The sequence below is a fragment of the Carassius carassius genome, chromosome 35 (assembly GCF_963082965.1).
Source record: "Carassius carassius chromosome 35, fCarCar2.1, whole genome shotgun sequence".
NCBI lineage: Eukaryota > Metazoa > Chordata > Actinopteri > Cypriniformes > Cyprinidae > Carassius > Carassius carassius.
Window position 1 is genome coordinate 12395941 of NC_081789.1, and position 18927 is coordinate 12414867.

General features: G+C 40.6%; 1 protein-coding gene across 4 annotated transcripts in view; it reads right to left on the reverse strand.

The window, feature by feature from the left end:
- Positions 1-18927, reverse strand: part of LOC132115980 (disks large-associated protein 1-like) — a 142078-nt gene that overhangs the window by 78959 nt on the left and 44192 nt on the right. For all 4 annotated transcript variants that reach the window (XM_059524456.1, XM_059524454.1, XM_059524455.1 and 1 more), the window contains exon 2: positions 2272-2356. The gene's annotated coding sequence lies outside the window, so the exon portion shown is untranslated. The remainder of the gene's footprint in view (positions 1-2271; positions 2357-18927) is intronic.

Consider the following 18927-nt stretch of genomic DNA (forward strand, 5'->3'; position numbering starts at 1 on the left):
TTACATACAGCACACAGTGAAAATGACATGAATATGACTCTGGGCAAATACTCTGGCATAAAGCACAGAATAATTTGAAATCACGAGCTTAAAGTTTAAAGAATTCAATTCACACGGAATGACCATCACACAGAGAACACGCGATCATGCAGTTCACATGCACACTTCACAAGATCTCACAGCTGGATTCAACTGAGTTTGCAAGGTTTGTGAAATTAAATGTTTATTAGGCAATCAAAGATTTGTTTAAATTATATAAACGCGTGTTTGCTTAATGCTGAAGGCAAATGAGAAAGTATTATAATGTTTGCCTTTCTATTACTAATAATATATAAGCAATCGTTATAATACTTTCTGTATTCATTAATTCCTTTGTTTAAACGTTCTATCGGATTATTAGAAATACTTCTATCTGTATTAGAACTGTTAACGATGACAGCGAACAAGAGGGAGAATGTGAGCACTGTGTACTCTGGCGTTCTCAGCAGCGTCAAAATAAAAGTCCCACCTCAAACACATCGGCCAAGTAGAAATATTTATCGGCCGATGTATGGGCTTTGGAGATATATCGGTCGACCACTAGATTAAATTTTTTGGTCGTGACTGTTTTGGTAGTGACAATTTTGTGGAGAAAAAAAAAGAAACGCCAAAGATGTCGACTACCGAAATACCACGAAATGTTTTGATAGTGACAATTTTAAATACTTTTGAACCTAGATCAAAGATGCTAATCAGCACATAGCAGTTCTGAACAGTCAAACACATATAAAAACGAAATGTTATGGAATAACAAATAATATAATAATAAACAAATAAATTATGTTTATATATATATATATATATATATATATATATATATATATATATATATATATATATATATATATATATATATATATATATATATTTCCTAGTAAAGCATCTCAAAATAATAAAGGAAATGGAATGGACTGACAAATAAACTGCAGATATTTGTTTTTTGTTTTTTCTTTCAGTCTAAGGTGCTGGAATGCTGTAATGGATCATTCTCGGTCAATTTAACCCTCAGGTAGGTGTGTATATGTGTGTTTGTGTTTTGGCTGGCAGTTAATTAAAAATCTCTTTCAGTGTGCTTCGGCTTACATCAGGTAGATGTGAGATGTTCTTTCTCTCACAAGACTGTGGGTGTGGGAGGCTGTGGAGGTTCAGCACATTTAGGTTTACAGTCGCCTGATCAAATCCTTTGGCACAACAGCTGCTCTGCCACTAAATTTCAGACTTTCAAAGGCAGTTATAAAACTATGAGAGAGAGAGAGTGTGTGTGTGTGTGTGTGTGTGTGTGTGTGTGTGTGTGTGTGTGTGTGTGTGTGTGTGTGTGTGTGCACCCAGATGGGGTACTGAAAAAACTACAACTACTGCTGTACTACATTCATGACTCCAAATTAAGGACTTATCCACGCTTCCCAATTTCTAGAAAATCAGTAATTACAGATACAGAAACATCTGCTTTTGGAAACCTCATTGTTGACACATTTTTAACTGATAATATTCAAATATCACTTGACGCAACACTGTACTTGTGTGATGTCAGATACGAGTGGATGAGCACATACTACCATCTGGAATCTATAGCGAGTGCTAAAGGTGAACATGTAATTCAATTTTACAAGGTTTCAGGTTCTTCATCTTTGTTATCTTACTCTCTTTTTCTCTAACAAAGATCGAAACTGTATATTTGTTGAAGCAATATATATATACTAAAGCAGATACCAGTGTCTCAAAACAACTTTCAATTGTTAAACTTTGGCTGTTTTTTAAATCAACAGTATTACTCTATAACATGCCTTTATGAAATTCATTATGAAATATGCAAAACACTATATAATAATAAGTACAAAAAGGTGCATGCATAAATAAAGAAAAAACAAATAAAAAGGAGTGGTATTTGCCAACTCTAATTTATTATAATAGTCCGATATATAGTTTCCCTTTCATGAACATCAGGAATGAAAGATTAAAAACACAACTGGTTTGAAGACAGAAAACAAGGCTTTTTCTTCATACATTTAAACTTGAACTCATCCCTCAAAGACTTGGGAGACTTAAGCAGACCTGACAAAGCATATAGTATGCGGATATAGCGCATAGTCTGGCTTTGACAGAGCATTCTGGGAATATTCGGGGAGTAAATATTTCTGTACACTGGAGCAATATACAATATATATTGTATATGGAATAAATGGCTGATTCACTGGGATTGCACTATTCAGAGGAGAAGGAAATACAACTCACCTGATTTACTCTCCCTTTTTACTCATCCTTGTCCTCGCTGTGTTTAATTCTTTCCTCATTTCCTCCATGCAGGACATCTGTTTCACTGAAATACAAAAAAAATTAATAAATAAAAAAATAGACCAAAATGCACGTTTTAAAAATAATATTGCACGTCAATTTGAAAACCCTGAATTTGTTCCCTGGAAATTTTTATAAGGTCATTGTACATGTTGTTATTTCAGCTAGCAGAAAGATTTTTACAGAGCAATGGATATGTCAAAATGAGGATATAATTCTGTTTGTTTTTTTTGTTTTTTTCAAGTTCATTTAAGATTGAGAAATTAATTATAAATATATACTTCTCAATATACACTAGCATTAAAAAGTTTGGGTTTCAGTACATTTTTCCCCCTTTTTTTTTTTGAAAGAAATTAATATTTTTATTCAGCAAGGGCACATTAAGGAGACATGCATGATGTTGCAGTTTCAATAAAATTCTGCTCTTTTGAGCTTTATATTTATCAAAGAACCTTTTTAAAATTACATTTTAATGTTGTTTACTAATATATTAAAATAGTAACAGTTAATTGGGATAATATTTCACAATTTTACTATTTCACTGTATTTTTGGATATAATAAATGCAGCCTTGATGAGCATAAGAGATTTCTTTCACAAAGAAAAAAAAAATCTTATTGACCCCAAACCTTAGAATGGTATTGTATAGTAGCATTATTTTATAGAATATAAATATAGAATATAATATATAAAAAATAATTTTTACAATTTGGATTGTAACTATAATCTTTAATATTTAATCTACAGACTACTATATAATCTATACTCTGACAATAATATGTATTCTTAGTCTAAAATATCATTTGCTCATGACAATAAAAGTAGGGTACAAATAAGATAATAATGAATAGGCCATAAGCAAGTTTTGGTGCATATTGTATCCCCTTCCCTTGTGAGACGTTTGCTATGCCCCTGCACACAAACCATTACAATTATTTATATAACAATTTAATGATTTATGAGGCTCTCTGTGGGTACTAAGGACCTTATTATAAATATGTGTGACTGTACTGTATGTGTTTGTGTATGCTTACACTTTTACTAGTATAACACAAAGATGAAATGTTAAGGTTGATGTTATGATGTTTACATTTTCACATGCTCTGCTATCAGGCATCGAAGCAAAGCAGTTTTACATTGACCTAAAGTAATGACCTAAAGTTATTCACACAGGTGAGTCGACCATGAATAAATTCACGTAGCTTTGAACATTTGAGCGATTTCAGTGGTTTGGTGCTCTATTTATTCATATAGTATTCATGCATGTGTGTTTGTGAGTACAGCAGAAGGCTGTCTGTGGGCTAGACTTGCACAGTGAGAAAATCAAAGCAACAAACTGACAGTTCAGCTTCCAAATGCTCTCGCCAGGGACAGAAGTGAAGGGTAAAAACATGAAAGCGATAGGCAGACAGAAAAAGAAAGCACACACCATCCAGAAAAGAACTAGTGGAGTATGGACTTTTCCCATAAAAGAATCAGTTTATCATCCTACTATACAAAATAATATTTCACATTTGATTTTTTTTTTTCAATGTAAAAATTTTGCTTTAGTTTCTTTATAGGTTTTAACAATGAGTGTAATGTGTGAAGTGGAAAACCCGGAGTGGAACTAAAGCAGAGCAGAACACTCTCACTCATGAGTGAGTCACTTCATTCCACTCACTGTTTCAGACCTTCTGTCACTTTGTGCACTGATGCTTTGGCTTCTTTAGCAATTAACTATATTGTGGGGGGTAAAAAACTATAAAACATCAACTGCAGTTCTTAATATCATCCTAGCTGCACATTGTTCATGCAGTGGCCTACTTCAGCAGGATAATGCACCCTGACACACTGCAAAAACTGTTCAGGAATGGTTTGAGGAACATGACAGAATTCAGGAAGAATTCAAGGTGTTGTCTTGGCCTCCAAATTATGAACACTAAATGAACACTTCATAAATATGTAACAATGAATGACAACATATGCAGATGGATAGTGGATGTTTGGTGTTCCCAAGGTGAGATGGAGGATGTGCTAAACAGATGGTGGTTTAAGTTAGGAGGAAGTAGAGGAGCGAATATGGAATAACCAGCTTTTTTTCCTCTGTTTTTATTTTATAAAGGAACTACTACAGCTACAGGAACTACAGCTGTCAAGTTTACCACATGATTGTTTAATTGAAGGGATAATTAATTAATTAATTAATTCTCATGTCCTACCAAACCAGTAAGAGCTCTGGGCCCGGTTCCCCAAAACGTTCTTATCGCTAAGTAGTTCTTAACCTATTCCTTAACCTCTCTCTTAACCTTATGGCACAATTCCCGACACGTTCGTACGCTAAGTATATCTTCTGTAAGTCACACTTTCGTAAGGTTGGTCAGGACCCGGTTCCCCAAAACGTTCTTATCGCTTAGTTCTTAATCTATTCCTTAACCTCTCTCTTAACCTTATGGCACGATTCCCGACATGTTCGTACGCTAAGTATATCTTCTGTAAGTCACACTTTCGTAAGGTTGGTCTGGACCATTCGTAAGGTCTCTCTTAGCGTTGTTTGAGCTCAAGACGCTACTGTGCAGCAGTCTTTAGAAATCAGCGCAGCGCAGTACAAGGCAAACTATGGTATGTTTACAATGTTGTGGCTCAACAATGATTTTATGTTATGGACATTTTAAGACTCAAAATAAATTATGTTCGCAATGGATACAGGCCTATTTATGAAGATGACTTTATGTGGTATCAGAACTCATATGGTGGTAATTAGCCTAGGCTTTTTCATAATGTAATTGGCAATCACTTTTGATAATTAAAATCTGGCAAACAATTTGGCTCTAAATGGCTAAGATCTATAAATGGGTAAGCATGGTGGTGTCCAGTAAGCGACCAACTATGGCAGCGATCCAACGTGTCCTTGTATTGAATCAAAGACGGAGCCGGAAGCAGAGCCGTTTAGTCCATGTCAATTTTTTTTATTCGGCAAAACTTAAGCCCTTTTGACATTTTGCCTGACGTGGCTATATTAAAAAAATTCGCCTCCCAAGACAGCTCATTATGGAGCTGCTGGACCTTCTCAGACCTGCGCTTGCCAGGCAAACGCAGCGGAATTTTGCTTTAAGCCCTGAAGCCCAACGCTACTTTTTTTTGTTTAGTTTTTTTGCTACAGAGAGATTCATCGAGGTCGTGGGAGAGGGCTACGGCCTAATCAAGACCTCGTGTGGAGGTGCGTCCACACTGTCACCAACGCCCTCCTGCGCCATGCCGGGGATTACATCCTGGTGGATGGCACACTCATCCCTATCGCCAATCCATCAGTGATTGATCAGGCGTAGGCTACTTATCGCGAAAGGGATACGCGGCCATAAACGTGCAGGTTATAGTGGACCATAGGGGTGTGATCTCCGACCTGGTGGCAAGGTCCAGCAAATCTTTAAGGTTCTTTGACAAGAGGCTTGGTGCCCTTTTTTACGTTGCTTCCCCAGCATATTTTGTATCTAACTCTCTCTCTCTCTCTGTTCATTGTAGATAGGTTGCTTTTTATTGAAAACATAAACCAATTGCAATCAATACCGCATTAAACAGAAGTAACTGCAGCTGCTTGCCAATCAATTCTGACTGTAAAGTACCTTACCATTAATATAAAAGTGTATTATATAATTTTTATAAGTTGTTAAACCCATGTCAAGAAGCGGCATAAGTGGCACAACGTGATAAGGAGGGTGGATGATTAGTGAGGGATCCCCGGTTCGTCTAACCGTCACAAAATATCGTGGACATAAGAGGCAGCGTGCTAAGAAGCTTCCTAAGGTACACTTCGGGGAACACACTTAGGAACATAAACAACTTTGGTAAGATATATCTTTCGAGGTCTTCTTAGCGCGCTAAGAGTGAGCGTTATCGGGGAACCGGGCCCTGGACCATTCGCAAGCTCTCTCTTATCATTGTTTGAGCTCAAGACATAGTCACCGCCACTGTACAGCGGTCTTTAGAAATCAGTGCATCGCAGTACAAGTCAAACTATGGTATGTTGACAATATTGTGGCTCAACAATGATTTTATGTTATGGACATTTTAAGACTAATAATAAAATTCAGCACCATTACTTGGGACAGCGCCTTTGTAACGTCGGACGTAAGAGGCAGCATGTTAAGAAGCTTCCTAAGGGACACTTCGGGGAACACACTTAGGAACATAAACAACTTTGGTAAGATATATCTTTCGAGTCTTCTTAGCGCGCTAAGAGTGAGCGTTATCAGGGAACCGGGCCTTGTTCATTTTGGAAAACAAATCAAGATATTTTGATGAAATCTAAATATTTCTTACCCTAGTGGTACTCTCATGTTTGAAGCATTGATGTCACATGGAATATTTTAACAATGTCCTTGCTACCTTTCAGGCCTTGAATGTGATAGTTTGTTTCATTGCAGGGTCAGAAAGCTTTAGGATTTCATAAAAAATATCTTAATTTGTTTTCCGAAGATGAATGAAAGACTTGCAGGTTTGGAACAACATGAATGTGAGTAATTAATGCCTGAATTTAAATTTTTGGGGAAACTATCCCTTTAATTATAGTATATTGGAATATTGGAGTAAGAATATTGGAGTCAGATATACTGGGGTTCCCTAGGAGTGTGCAGGAACTTGTATACCTTGAGGTTAAATATGGATGCAAAAACACTTTAGTTTCTAAGAACATTCCAAATGACTGGAACAAGCCAATAAATCACTTCTATTGATTAATGCTCACAACCACCAATCACATTGTTATGCCGCAGAAGACATAAGTATGTATGGCAGTGTCATGAATAGGAAAAGCTCCATCTCTCTTTCTTTTTCTCTCACTCTCTCTCTTTCCATCTTTCATTCAATCTATCTATCTGTATGTCTTTCTCCCATTGTCCTTCTGTCTCACTCTCTTTTTTGCCCCTGCTGTTGGGAGCGATTTCAATTTCACGCTCAGCTGGGACACATCATCCACTCCAGCTTCACACCTCCCCGTCAGCATGCTGTGGGCTCCCACCAACAAGTTCAATCAACATCAACAACACATGGTATGCATGGAAAGATGAACACCTATTTATTTGCATATGGCTATTATACACACTAGGTGGCTGGTGGTGTCTCACAAATGTGGTTATAGATGAACGCATGACAGCCTAAATAGACCTTAAGTCTTACAAATATCTTGAAGGTCAGGCTAAACCTGAAGCCTGGGAAAATATGTTGAGAACCTATGAACAGTTCACATAAGAAAGAGAAAGGCAGAAAATCTGAAATAAATTGTTAAAGGAGAGATACTATCTACATACTATATAAACAGGCAGCATGTGAGATTAGAATAGGATTAGTATGTCCCATCATACATTGGAAATAGTAAGGCAAAGGTGCCCAGATGGCTTCCAATTTTCTGTGGATTTTCAAAGTGTACATCTGTGCATGATTTTATCTTCCATAAATCCTTTAACTATATATAAACACTTTCCTCTCAATAACAATACACTTACATAAAGGGAGAATGTGAGTAGTTATTAAACCTGAACTTCAGTGAATATGTTTTACAGTGTATATTCATATTGGAAAATACATTTTTGAAAACACATACTCTAAAGTCAAAACGGAGCATGTTGTCTCACATCATCAATCTCTCTGCCCCACATCCATTTTTCTCCATTTAAACTCTCACCCTGGCCCCTGAGGAGATCTGGAAAACTGATACACTCTCAATGTGTTTTTAATGAGGATTGTAAATTAACTTTAACATTGCCCTCAGACTAAAGTGGAGATTGCATTTCAGTAGGCATGTTTAGAGACAGTCGTGTCTGAAAAGGTGTCCGTCGCATTAGTGAACCTTATGACTTCACTAAAAAACTCACTCTTATGCCATGACACTGTCACTCTCATTCATATTCACAAGATCCTCATGAATTATCACAAGATCCTCATGAATTATGCATCATTATGCAAAAATAAGGACTAAAAAGAGTGGAGAATGAAATTGGCTGTGATCTATGCAGAATATATAGAAACAGATATAGGATGGATAGAAAAAGAGAGTGTTGGGAGAATAGGGTGACAGGAAACAGAAAAACACCTTATCTGAAATCTACAGTGCTGTGGTGTTATCTTCACGATCGAGTTGAACGCTTGAGTTGTCCACTTTAACATGCATCAGCATACTCAACCTCTGTAGTTCAACAGAAAAAAGAAACCAAGACGCTGAGCTACAGTTTATTCTAATGTAATTCTACCAGAACAACTTGGTGCAGTTGGAAAATGAGCAAGAAGGTTATTGAAGATGCAATCAGGTGTTTTCAACTTTCGTGTCTTAGGGGTTGATTTTTATTAAAACTATGGATTTTCAGTTTGTTATATGAAGAAACTCTTTTAAACTTTTTACCATTCCTTCATCAGCTACATTTACATACATACATACATACATTTGCATCTTCTTTACCTTGTTTCAGAACTAGTCTTTTGATTTTGAAATAGGAAGATATATAATAAAAACATGAATTGCCATATTCTAAAAACTACTTTGATCTAAACAAAGAGGGAAATAAACTATTTCAATATTTAATGTGAAAATTATTTATTTGTAATTGTTCAAATTGTTAAAAAGTTTCATACATTTCCATGAAAACCAATCAGTTTTAAAGGGTTTTGATAAGGGACTTGGACATTGTAGAAAAGGGTGAGGCATTTCCATTGATTATGAAACAAAAGCTAGAGATTGAGATCTGCTCTACACGATTCATCAAGGGTGACTAAATTGTTTAAGCCGGGACAGAGGATGCAAGAGAGAGAAGGTGGGAGATAAAAGGGCGGCCTTGGGGCATGATTCTCATGTTGAAATTTAGGTGGCCTAGCAGGGAAAGAAGGTCATGTTTGGAAATTCTTGTAGCCAAAGTACGGTTATTAATTACACTGGACATTCTGTCAATTTTCTCGTTAGGGAGCGAGGCTTGGAATGTAACAGAATCGAGGCGAATTCCAAGGAACTCGAGGGAGGTGATGGGTCCCTCAGTTTTTCTGTAATAACTTAATTACAAAAATAGTATTTGTTACGCCTGTATACTAAGGAGAGATGCCAGAAATCGGTGTTTAATGGCATGACTTTGAAGGCTGATGTGATGTCGATTTTTGTTTACCATGCTGGCGGATTTGATTAGTTGAATCGCTTGGTCGACATCGTAATATTGGATGGATGGGAGCTCCATGGCAATGGCGTGAGCAGGAGTTGCTGTTGGAACTGTTGTGTAGAGAGTATAGGATGGAGGATGGGCTGGAATAACGTTAGAGGGAGGAAGGCTGACAGGAGGAAAAGACGAGGCAGGCACCATTTGCATTGGAAAAGAAGCAGAAGGAGGAAGGACAGGAGTTGGATTTTGTAAGCAAATCTGAGGTGGGTAAAAAGTGGGCAGGAGGAACAATGGTGTGGGCAAGGGTGAGAAGGTGAGTGCTTGGGAGCGTGTTTTAGGGGCAAAATTGGCCTGTGAAAACAAAGGTCTTTAGACCATGGTCGTGGGCGCAGGTGCAAGTGCAGGTGCTGCTGCTGGGGAGGAACGCTGGTAGAGCCAGAGGCTGTCTTGGCCTCCGTGTTGAAAGAGGCTAGCTTAGCTCTTTTAGATGGTCGATTGGAAGCTTTTTGAGGGCGGGTGGGGGGGTACAGTTGTTGGAATCTCACCAGATACTGACTTCGTGTAAAGAGTGTACAACTGTACTTTGGTTTCCCTACGGGAAAAATTAATGTTTGTGGAGGCAAGAGCATGCTGCAATCTGTTAACTGTCCGTTTTGTTATGTCAGGAGTTGATGATGGTCCTGGTGGAGTCGGTCTGGCCGGAAGCGGGAATGACTGCGGTGTGAGGCGGCATCTTGGTGAATTTGGAGGAGGCCGCCGAGTAGGATGACCTTGTTCCTTGCTGGTGTGGCCGGTAAGAGAACCGGAGGAAGCTGGGTTCGGATGGGTGGCAGAAGGAGAACCCCGGAGGAAGGGAAGGTTCCCTGTTGGAGGTAAACAGCTGAAGCTCATCAGGGCTGGACATGTTTCACGAAATAGGGCAGGGTCACTATGCCGGAAGAATAGTTGCTTGGACAGAATAATAACTGCTGCTTATATACGGTCGATGATTGAAATGATGATTGGCAGGACTGGTTGATTAGGCTCCTCCTGAACCTGCGTTGTGAACTTCATTTGATGTAAATATCACTTCGGAGCAGAATTTTTAACTATACAAAATGTCCATTGAATCTATATTTGTATATAGATAGTATCTATATTTTTAATGCAAAATTGTGTAAATATTTAATTGTGCGTATTTTGGATTCATACAATTCTATCTATTAAATTAGCTTCTAATACAGCTATCTAATACAAAAATATTTAAAACGTTATTTTTACTACATTCTGGTGCATATACATGTATTGTTTACTGGTGGACATTATTAAATTACAACTGTAAGAATGTAAAAAGGGGTTTTAAAGTTTATTTATAGACCAAAATTGCTCAGCGAAAAACTATAACTATATATAATATTGTAGTCTTTAAATTACAGTGTGATGTGTGCCCTTTTTTTTCTTGGACTCATTTTTCTCTTGGACTACAACAAACTGACCCATATCTAGAACAGTCAGCATCCATGAGGATTACTGTGTATACACACACACACACACACACAGATGAACAAGCACACACACATACAAAATCAAGTTTTGCTGATTGTCTATGCCTTGCCCTTCGGAAGAGGATTATAGTGGCTGTGAAAAGGCCATGAATTATTGACAAAAAAGGGACTGGATTTAGATTTCAGGCCAGCTGGGGCTAAACAGGAAAGAGAGGGAGAGAGAAAGGTCATCCTCAGTTAGAGGCACTACGTATATTTGGTTTTCCTCAGGTTTTCGAAAGTTCTTCGAGTAATGAGCTCAATTACAGCACTCATGGAATTCTCCCTGACGGATCAGCAGCTGTCAGTGATTCAGTTGAACACCTACAATCATGGCATTTCAGGAAGAGTACAATCCAATATCTATCAGGTATCTGGGGACAAAAGCTTTTCAGATGCCATTGCTTTTTTTCCCCTTCATAACTAGTCTTCTGGGTACAATCGCTGCTGGGCAGCTGTGTGCTCATGTGGAAGACAGAGTGGCTATCCCACAATGCACTTTGAGCCTTAATTCTGACACCTGAGGTTGAGAAATTACAAGATTTAACCAATTTTAAAGGTGTCTTTGTGGATCAAAAAGCTTCATGTGAACTTGGTATTCTGGGTAAGGTTTACACTGTTGAGTAAGCAAAAAGTGGCCTCCGGAGAAATTTGCAAGTTCAATTTTCTCAGCACTCCAGTATGGATTTGTTTGGCAGGCACCAAGCTGGGCAACTTAAGATCAGAAGGCAATAATTGCAAACATCTACAATACACTGGCACTCAATTAGCAACACCCTAAAACCATATTGAAAACCCCAGCAACAACTTAGCAACCATCTACAAACCTAACAACCAGCAATGCCCAAGCAAACACTTTTAAGTAACCAGCTACCACTACATACCCATCATTTCCATCATTTATGAGAAAGGCTCCCCTGCCATTTACAGAACTTTCTGAAAATTCTGAACCACTGACAGAACGCTGAACGCTTTTTTCCGCCATTTACATAATTTTCCATCATTTATAAGACAAGGCTTTCCCGCCACTAACAGAATTTTCCATCATTTGAGACAAGGCTTTCCCACCATTGACAGAAATTTCCATAATTTATTAGACAAGGCTTTCCTGCCACTGACAGAATTTTTTGTCACTCAAGTCACCTTTATTTATATAGTGCTTTTAACAATACAGATTGTGTCAAAGCACTTTACAGTATTAAATAGGAAAATAGTGTGTCAATAATGCAAAATGACAATAGTAAACACTCAATTTTCAGTTAAAGGCAGTTCATCATTGAAATCAGTGATGTCATCATCCAGCTCAGTTCAGTTTAAATAGTATTTGTGCAATCAAGTCGACAATACCGCTGGATATTAAGTGTCCACAACTAAGCAAGCCAGAGGCGACAGCGGCAAGGAACCAAAACTCCATCAGTGACAGACTGGAGAAAAACCTTGGGAGAAACCAGGCCCAGTCGTGGTACCAGTTCTCCTCTTGCCAGACGAAACCAATAGTTTATTTCCAAGCTGCAGCAAAATCACATTGTGCAGAGGACTCATCTGGTTCCTGTGGTCTTGTCCTGGAGGCGCATCTAGTTGTCATGGCTTCCACTGACATTCAGACTTGTTGAGGTCATCTCTAGGTGCTGATCCACCATCTGGGCTTGATACGTCCTGGATATATATTAGCGTAGATGCCATTCTTCTAACCATGTAGCAAGTACATTGTGTGTTATGGGAAGTGTTCCTGGTTCCATTTTTCCTAATTAATGGAGCCTAAAAATCATTTAACAGATTTGAATATTAGAAATGTGTTAGTGTGTTATGTGTAAAGTGATGGGTCTTAAATCTAGATTTAAACTGACAGATTGTGACTGTCAGGGTTCGGGTAGCGGGATGAGGCGAGGACTCAATGATGCAAAGAGAAGGGCTCTTTAATAGTAATAATAATAAAATAAACAAACAAAAACTACCCCGTAGGGGAAACAGACAAAACTTGACTGGCAAGGCAAGATGTGCACAGACAAATATTTGACAACGAACTAGCAACCAGACTGCAAACACAAGGACAATAAATAGGGAGCTAATGAGGAGGGTAACGAGGAAACACGTGGGGAAAATTACATCAATAATCAGGTAACAAGAAGGGTGGGGTCAAGACAATTAACAAGCGCACATGGCACATAGGAACTAAGACAAAAGCCATGTGCTCACACAAAACAAAAACATGGCCAGCAACCAAATCACTAGCCATGTGCTTGAACTAGACACAAACACACAGCTAATGAGCAAACTCATAAGCCGCGTGTTCACACAAGACAGCACGCAGCCAGCGAAAACCAAGCTGAGTACAACAGCACAAGACAAAATAGAACAAGAAAGCACGCAGCCGATAACTCGAGCTGCGTACAACAATACAAGACAACAGTTGAGACTGCACGCTACCACTACAAGACAGAACATGGAGCGCGAGTGTCCGGTCCCCGACACGAAACCGAAACTCAGCAAGACATGAGTGCCGGGATCCGAACACCACGCTCCAACATGAAACAGGGCACGCAGACAAGAGCGCACGGCTCGAGCAGTCTCGAAGTCGCGCGCTCACATGAAAACAATGACATGAGGAGAGTGTCAGGGCTCTGTCACAAAACCATGAATAACACTAGACTGAAGTGACAGAACCCTGACACTAGCCCCCCTCAAAAGGGACGCCACCCAGCGTCACTAACGAGGAACACCCGAAAACAAGACAGGACCAAGCACAGGCATGGCAACACAAGCCCGGTACACAACAGAACACAAGACATGGAAATCAAAACATAGACAAAATAGGCAAGGGGTGGAGGGAAGGGAGCCCAGTCAACCAACAGGAAAACCCAAACAGTTATTAAAAGGGACCAGGGAGGGGCGGGAGGGCTGAGCCAAGGAGGCTCAGGCAGTCAAGGAATCCCAGCAGCGGGCCAGGGTGGAGCCGGAGAGATGAGCCAGTGAGGATCTGGCCTAACAGGAACCCAGGCAGACCACCACGGTGGAGCCCGAGGAATGAGCCAGCGAGGATCTGGCCTAACAGGACCCCCGGCAGACCAGCAGGGCGGAACCAGTGGGAGAGACCAAGAGGACTGTGGCTTAACAGAAACCCCGACAGACCACCAGGGCGGTGCCGGAGGGACAGACCAGTGAGGCTCCGGCTTAACAGGAACCCCAGCAGACCAGCAGGGTGGAACCAGACGGAGAGAGCAGGAGGCCTCCAGCCAAACAGGGACCCCAACAGATAGCAAGGGCAAAACCGGCAAGGCACTCATCAAGGGCGGAGCTGGCATCAGGGCAGGGAGCTTAGACAGAGCCGGCATCAGGGCATGGAGCTTGGGCGGAGCCGGCATCAGGGCAGGGAGCTTGGCGGGAGCCGGCATCAGGACAGGGAGCTTGGGCGGAGCCGGCATCAGGACAGGGAGCTTGGGCGGAGCTGGCATCAGGGCAGGGAGCTTGGGCGGCGCCGGCAGGGCAGGGAGCTTGGGCGGCGCCGGCAGGGCAAGGAGCTTGGGCATGACTGGAATCGCCTCCAGGCCAGCAGTGGGCTCCTGAATGGCCTCTGGGCCATGTGGGATGGAGGAAGCCTTTCTTCTCCTCCTCCATCTCCGAGACTGGGGCACTGTAATGTCATCGGCAAATACTGGGGGCGCTGCAGCCTCATCAGGCACCTCTGCGGGCTCTGCAGCCTCAGGCTCAACCAGCTGAGAGCGTAATTGAAGAGATCCTTGAGAGCCGCGTCATTAAACTCCAATCCCTCTGCAGTACCACTTAACTCCAGGGCAAAATCCCTCACATCAGTCCCTTGTTGATGGAGAGAGAGGTCAAGGTCTTAAACTGGAGCATGCGCTAGTAGTTGGGGCTGGAGAGTGGAAGCTGGTGGACGGTGCAAACCCTTCTTCTGCTGAGTCCTCATGGCTAGTTCGTACTGTCAGGGTTCGGGTAGAGGGATGAGGCGAGGACTCAATGATGCAGAGAGAAGGGCTCTTTAATAGTAATAATAATAAAATAAACAAATAAAAACTACCCCGTAGGGGAAACAGACAAAACTTGACTGGCAAGGCAAGGCAAGGCAAGATGTGCACAGACAAATATTTGACAACGAAGTAGCAACCAGACTGCAAACTAGGGATGCACCGAATATTCGGCCACCGAAAGACTTTTATCACCGAAACAACACGGCCGAAATGTGATGACGCAAACAGAAACCGCGACCTGCATAGCGCAGACCACGAGCTCCCTGCGACATTCACTTCACACCAGTGGGTCTTAATAGAGATCTCTCTTCTTGCCCATTTTGAGCAGCTAACTAAAGAGATCAGCTCCTCTGATGCATCTGTAGCGGACGTTAATTATTCCTTTAATCGCATCACCAAAGCGTCTCCTAACAAAAGCTCAGTAAAGTTAGTTTTAGGTTCGATATTCAATAGACATTCGTTTTCGTGTGCCACTAATCTAAAGAGTGGACAGTCCTAGAAAGATACCACTATCACAATTAGTTTTAACAATATGCAACAACTTTATATCTACATGAAAAAGTTATTTAATATTTATTGTATTGTAGCACTAAATTTAAACAGGAGAAAGCTTTGACGTGCTATAGCGGCACTTGATGCGTAAAGGACTGTCTGACAATTCCACCGATTGGGTTTAAAACGTCCAATGTATTTTAACTAATGTGAACACTGCCAAACTGTAAGGCATGTATAACTCATATTAATTTACTACAGGTGGGTGTAACGAATTACAACCTTTGTAATCTTCGGCAAGAAGGAGGCGGGAACCGGCAGACAATCAACATGAAACTTTAATAACAAAATAAACACAAAACAGCGCACCAGCCCCTCACGGACGACTGGTGCGCGCAAATAAAAACCAAAACACAACTAAAAGCCCAGGCCTGGTCCTCTCTCGTCCTTCACTGTCGTCGCTCCAGTTTTATATCCTTCCATCTCCTCTGTGGGACTCAAGACCGGTGGTGGGTCGCAGGTGTAGCGGATTTCCCAATCACTCCACCGGCCTCACTCGTGTTCCCACATCCCTCGGCCCCGCCCCACTCGCCACATACCCCCATCGCCCCTCGCAGGCCGGGGGGTACCCTCGAGACTGCGCTCTACACCCCCCCCCTCCCTCCGGGGGGGACCGCTCACGGGAACCTGAGGGAACCTGGGGGTAGGACAGACGAGGCGAGAGAAACGGAGATGGAAGGAGGAGCGACAGAGACGAGAGAGGAAAAAAAAATAAAAAATTCCGGTTCCCAGACGCACTGCTGCTCGGCCCTCCACCGGCTGGGTGATCTCCTCCGCGGTGCCTGGCGGTGGCACTGGACGGCCCTCGACGGACGGCACGACACTCCTCCGCCGCCCGGTGGATGGTGACAGCTCCTCCGGTTTTGGGCAGCCGGCAGGAGTCCCCCGTTCCCTGCTCCTCCGGATTCCTTCACGGAGGCAGCAGGCTCCGGCCCCCTGGCGAACGGCGCCGACTCCTCCGCTCCCTCACGGACGGCAGCCGTCCCTCCATATCGTGGGCGGTCGGCAGCGAGCTCGCCCGTCCCCGGCAACTCGCACCAGTCCACTGCCTCGAACGTCCATGGCGGCATCCTCCTCGCCCGCTCTGTGGCACCGCGGATTCACCACAGCGGCGAGGGATCTTCAGCAGCGCGTCCCTCCTTCTCCCGGGCTTCGGCACCACTGTAACGAATAAGACTTCCTCGTCATCGGCAAGAAGGAGGCGGGAACCGGCGGACAATCAAGCAACATTTTAATAATACAAATTAAAGACAAAACAGCGCGTCAGCCCCTCACGGCGACTGACGCGCACAAAATAAAAACACAACTAAAAGCCCAGGCCTGGTCCTCTCTTGACCTTCACTGTCGTCGCTCCAGTTTTATATCCTTCCATCTCCTCTGTGGGACTCAAGACCGGTGGTGGGTCGCAGGTGTAGCGGATTTCCCAATCACTCCACCGGCCTCACTCGTGTTCCCACATCCCTCGGCCCCGCCCCACTCGCCACAGTGGGATTTTGCCAATACCTTCCTTCATATATGCAGTACAGTACACAATTATGTTCATAAAAAACTACTGTAAGTACCCAAACTGCTGTTCAAGGTGACTACATTCCTAGTGTCCAGACTGACTTACTACAGGTGAGATTTTGCCAATATCTCCCTTACTGTACGTACAGTATATCATTATTCACAGCAAACAATTAATGTATTTTTACTAAATTAATTTTTTTATGTTCCAAAGGTTGTAGTATGTTTGTAGTTATAAGACTGACTTACTACAGGTGAGATTATGCCACTATAATCCTTACTGTACATACAGTACATAATTGTTCTTAGAAAACAATTACTGTAATTCACCAAAAGGGTTTTTTCATGTTCCAAAGGCTGTAGTATGTTTGTAGTTACAAGACTTACTTACTACAGGTGAAATTTTGCCAATATCTCCCTTACTGTATGTACAGTACATACTAATTATTTAAAAACAATTACTGTAAATCACCAAAAGGGTTTTTTCATATTCCAAAGGTTGTAGTAAGTTTGTATTTACAAGACTGACTTACTACATGTGAAATTTTGCCAATATCTCCTTTACGGTACGTACAGTACATCATTATTCTTTGCAAACAATTAATGTATTTCACTAAATTTAATTTTTTTTGTTCCAAAGGTTGTAGTATGTTTGTAGTTACGAGACTGACTTACTATAGGTGAGATTTTGCCAATATCTCCCTTACTGTACATACAGTACATAATTATTCTTAAAAAAAACAATTACTGTAAATCACCAAAAGGGTTTTTTCCTGTTCCAAAGGTTGTATTATGTTTGTTATTACAAAACTTACTTACTACAGGTGAAATTACATACAGTACATAATTATTCTTAAAAAAACAATTACTGTAAATCACCAAAAGGGTTTTTTCCTGTTTCAAAGGTTGTAGTAAGTTTGTAGTTACAAGACTTACGTACTACAGGTGAAATTTTGCCAATATCTCCCTGACTGTACGTACAGTACATAATAATTATTTTAAAACAATTACTGTAAATCACCAAAAGGGATTTTTCATATTCCAAAGGTTGTAGTAAGTTTGTATTTACAAGACTGACTTACTACAGGTGAAATTTTCCCAATATTTCACTTACTGTGCATACAGTAAATAGTTATTCTTAGAAAACAATTACTGTAATTCACCATAAGGGTTTTTTCATGTCCCAAACATTGTAGTAAGTTTGTAGTTACAAGACTGACTTACTACAGGTGAGATTATGCCAATGTAACCCTTACTGTACATATAGTACATAATTATTCTTAGAAAACAATTACTGTAATTCCCCAAAAGAGTTTTTTTCATGTTCCAAGGCTGTAGTATGTTTGTAGTTACAAGACTGACTTACTTCAGGTGAAGGTTTGCCAATATCTTCCTTACTGTATGTACAGTAAATAATAATTATTTTAAAACAATTACTTTAAATCACCAAAAGGAATTTTTCATATTCCAATTTTTGCCAATATGTCCCTTACTGTACGTACAGTACTGTACATATAAAATTCTTTAAAAACAATTACTGTAAATAACCAAAATGATTTTTTTTCATATTCCAAAGGTTGTAGTAAATTTATATTTACAAGACTGACTTACTACAGGTGATTTTTGCCAATATGTCCCTTACTGTACATACAGTACATAATAATTCTTTAAAAACAACTACTGTAAATCACCAAAAGGATTTTTTCATATTCCAAAGGTTGTAGTAAGTTTGTATTTACAAGACTGACTTACTACAGGTGAATTGTTGCTAATATCTCCCTTACTGTACGTACAGTACATAATTATTCTTAAAAACACAATTACTGTAAATCACCAAAAGTTTTTTTTTTCCTGTTCCAAAGGTTGTAGTACATTTGTAGTTACAAGACTTACTTACTACAGGTGAAATATTGCC